We start from the raw sequence: 4,278 nt of genomic DNA on the forward strand, positions 1-4,278 counted from the left end.
AAAACCTTGGATTCTCATGTATCTTTTGCTGCTGTCTGTTGCATTCTTGAGGATACTTGTGATATTTTTGAGCTCTCGTTGAATGATAAGTGTCGCAGTGTAAATCATTTGCGTTGTTAGAAATTATGAAATGCTCTGTTAAAAGCAAGGAAGTTTTTATGTCTGTTATGGTAAAAGAAAATTCCTCACGAACTAGGGATTGGACAGTTTTTCAGTGCTTGTAGAATTGATGGAAATGTTCAAATAAATGTGCTGAAGAAATAAAAAAAAGTAGTTTATTCCTTTATCATATTGGCTAGCTAGTGTCCTCTCTTTGCTAGTTACTCGTGGCTGTGTTTCTGCGTTGCGCAGCAACAAGGGACTATATTCTCAGGCGGAGGAACGTAAAAAGCTTAATTTTCGTGTTAAATAATTTTTTTTAATTAAAATTCATTCTATACAGCAATTGCATATTTGGGGACCGTTTTTGAAAATTTTGATGCTTAAAATGTTTAGGGAGAAATGGAAGACTGCTGTGTATTTTTTCTTTAATGTACCGAGACCAGCCATATACAGTTTACATAATATGTTTATGTTCCAAAATTAATATTGTTTATGGCCTTCACTTGCGTTATGCTCCTATTCTTTTTATGCTCAGCTACTAAAATTTCCCTACAGTGGTACAATTCCATATAAATACTCAATACTAAGCGGATCAAAAAATTCACAGTAAAGACATTATATGATTAGATCCTTCCACGACCGACCAACGCACCACGAGTGCCCGTCGGTCATTTTGACCAGCCAATCACGTACCGCAGTAGGGCGTAGATGCCAGCGGTACGGGTTTGTACCGCGAACTCTGAATGGCTGCATCTGTATAAACAAACTCTACATGCATCTGACATTTCTACGTTTAATCTACTGGAGTATATATTTTCTGGCAAGATGAATGGTATTATACCTTAAAATCTTTTGAAACAGTTAAAATTGTAAAAAAGTTTTTAAATCCCCCACCAAAAATTCAGACTTCAGGAAGAGCATCTGATTTCTTTCAATAAAGCAGAACAGTGCAAAAGCACACAATACAAAATCTCCATACTTACAAACATGGAGAATGAAGACATGTAGACACATATACCTCTGACCAGCCTACCATCGAAGAGGTGAAAGATGAAACTTTTCCTTTATCGTCAACTCAGTGAATGTCTTTAAACTTTCGAAAACTGTAACAAAGAATAAGTTAAAAAACTTATTTTCATTGGACCCACAGAAAAGTCAAAGTTGTCCAAAGAAATGCCCGTCTAAATCAGAAATCTACAGCACAAAGGCAGTGGCCTTTCGGGACATAAAAATGAAATCAGACTTTACTCAGACGAATTGCCCTTGGTCACGGACATCTTGCTATCAGTCACTACAAAGATGTTTTCTCTCGTGCCATGGCTTGCCTGACTTGCTTGTCCAGCTTGATGGCTTCTAGTCGCTGGTCAGGATCGACAGCCAGCATGTCCTGGAGCAGTGTCCTTAGCTCCGTGCTTATGGCTCTATTTACTTTCAGGGGGATGTGGAACTGCAGCCAGGGGTTCTCACGCAGGGCCTCTCCAACAGGCCCTGACAGACATATGCTCCTGTATCGGAAACACACTTTAGTTCAATTCTAAAATATTTCTCATAGGACTGAAGGAACCTTTGCCTGTTAAGAGTTAACAATTAGGTCCTCAAGAACTGTTTTACGGTTTTCTACACTCCTGGCTGGCCAAGGTCTCTTTAAGGTCTCTTAAGTGGAGGTGTAACTCATGTATCCTACATGTGATTTAGCAACATGAAAGGGAATAGCTTCTTATCGGATTATGGTCTTGGTTAACTGCCTAAGGCTGACCTAAGTGCCTAACTTTCTGACTTTGTTTATACCTTATATGTTAAGAAGCTTCTTCTGACCAATCAGAAATGAATGCTTTATGTATGAACATTTTGCTCATCAAAGTGAGTGAGAGACAAGGTTAACAGAAATTAGCCACGGCAGTAAATGACAGCATATTTTTGGGTTCTTAAATGGTCTCTACCTGGTACACCTGCAGTGCAAACTGACACACACTGTTTAGAGAAACAGCTACTCTATTACTAATATTAATGAAACATTTCTTATTCTATGGAACAAAAACAAACAGTAAAACTAAAACACAGATCTCTTAGCTTCCTATTTCATGAACCAGATGATTGAATGACCAAGCCTAACTAGTAGCCAGAACCCCAGTTAACCCTCCGTAACACAAAGTTTAACCACACGACAGGAACTCTTTCAAACTGAGTGAAAATCATAAATGGATCCATAACTTTACATCAATTTACTATGTTGTGCCAATACCTGCATTTACATTTAGAACGAATGATGTCATAGAACCAGCATCACACCAGTTCCAGGTGTCTCCAAGGAGACAACAGAACTTCAGTTGTGTTTGCTAAAATACACACTTTGAAACATACTGTAACACTTAGTTAACATGTCTGGTTTAGTTGAAGAATCGGCTAAGGTAAGTTTCAGGGTTTAATGGTGGGATGGCACCTGTGCTTTTTTCCCCCAACCGCTAGAATATGATTCGCACCAAACCCAAAAGAAATACTGCACAGTTCAGGAACTTCATCAACCTAGCAACTGTAAAATAAGCTTACAAACAACTGAATTGAAATGCCAAAAAGTTCAGAGAAAGGCACGAACTATGTTTACTTGGGGTTTCCAAAATTAAAGCTAACTAAAACTGTAATGATAAACAATCATGCTGCCAATGGACAGAGAAATATCATGTTTTTTGAATAATGTATTATTTGTTATATAGGAACCCAGTATAAGGGAATCCCTTGCAATCCTGTCTGAAGAGATAAAGGTAAGTATTTTTTTCTCTTTAGCTCTGTCACTCCAAGAAATATAATGAACATAAATATATTTGACAATCTTTTCATAGTAATCCAAACAACTCTGCGTGTATCTGACATTTGTAATATTTATCTACCGCAGTATAACTCTTCTGGCAAGGCGATTGCTATTGTACCTTGAAAGAAAACTGATTGGAAATGTCATGTACTCTATGGTTTCTATTGATGTCAAGTGGCAAATGTTGACTGGTGATGTTATGTGAATCTTAGGAAATGGTCATTTTTCAATCGAGTCTATGTTTCTCAGAATTTGAGACAGAGAGGTCAATCTCTGCAATCCGAGCTGAGGGCATTTCTTGGAATGGAAAGGTAAGAGCAACGTGTTCTTTGATATTCTCTTAAGACTCTTCGCCAAATTTTACGATGAAAAATGTAAATAATAATAACAAACATTATTTTATATAGTGCCTTGAAAGGTGGCTTCTTTACACAATGACAAAACCAACTACAATAAATAATACACAAGATATGCATGATATGCCACATCAATGTGAGCAATGGAGAAGTCAAATTAACGTGTCTAAATATCATCTAGTTCTATCCCAGGGAAAAGGGCTGTTGCCTACACAGACGACAAGACACAAAACGCTCAACTGTGCAAAACACCCATAAGGACATCAGTCAGGAGGAACAAGGTAAAGTGTTTTTACTTCTTCACCATGGTCATGTAGTTTCACTCCAAGCACTGTCATATGAAATAACTGTGGAAACGACCTCCCCAACATTTTGGGTTGTTGCATTTTGCTTCAATGAATTTTAACCTTTTCTTTTAGACATTAAGAGGAAGGACACATTCACCCTTGGTAGAGATTCAGTTGTTCTATGAGATGTCAAGGTGAGAATTAACCACTTCAGGCATAAGTCAATCCACATGACTGAAAAAGGGGCAATGAACAGGATATGGGGATTTTTCTAGTTATAAAGTACAATAATCATCATTACATGATCTAAGACTACTGAAGTATAAGCTGTGTCCCTGACTGATTAATTAGCAAATTCATCTTTTTAGAGTGCAGCTACTATCTATTCAGTGGCATTTCCTTAACACAACTGTATTCCCACATTCTGAATATGGAGTGAGATCATGTAGAGAATGTTGGACTTGTAATAACTAATTGAAGGATAATAATAATCAACGAAAGTGCTTACAAGTATCAACAAATGCCTTCAAAGTACTTGACACGTACTTTGCTTTCAAAAGTGAAACATAATTAATGCTTACGTAAGATTTCTCTTGACTTCTCAGGAGTATACTAACTCCAAGGACAAGTAACATCAAAAACCATTATTTAAGTGCTGATGTTGGAGCTGCAATACTACTACCAAGACAAAAAATGATACAGGTAATACTGCTTTCAGAATTCTAAG

At 37.2% G+C, this 4,278-nt stretch overlaps 1 long non-coding RNA gene across 1 annotated transcript; it reads left to right on the forward strand.

Moving 5' to 3' along the window:
- Nucleotides 1-2,297: 2,297 nt before the first annotated feature.
- On the forward strand, nt 2,298-3,719 carry LOC138231371 (uncharacterized). The gene is made up of 5 exons (XR_011186633.1): nt 2,298-2,510; nt 2,814-2,861; nt 3,158-3,219; nt 3,446-3,545; nt 3,684-3,719. It is a non-coding gene; the product is annotated as an uncharacterized lncRNA (long non-coding RNA).
- Nucleotides 3,720-4,278: the final 559 nt, after the last annotated feature.

This window comes from Lepisosteus oculatus, unplaced genomic scaffold (assembly GCF_040954835.1).
Source record: "Lepisosteus oculatus isolate fLepOcu1 unplaced genomic scaffold, fLepOcu1.hap2 HAP2_SCAFFOLD_58, whole genome shotgun sequence".
Lineage (NCBI taxonomy): Eukaryota > Metazoa > Chordata > Actinopteri > Semionotiformes > Lepisosteidae > Lepisosteus > Lepisosteus oculatus.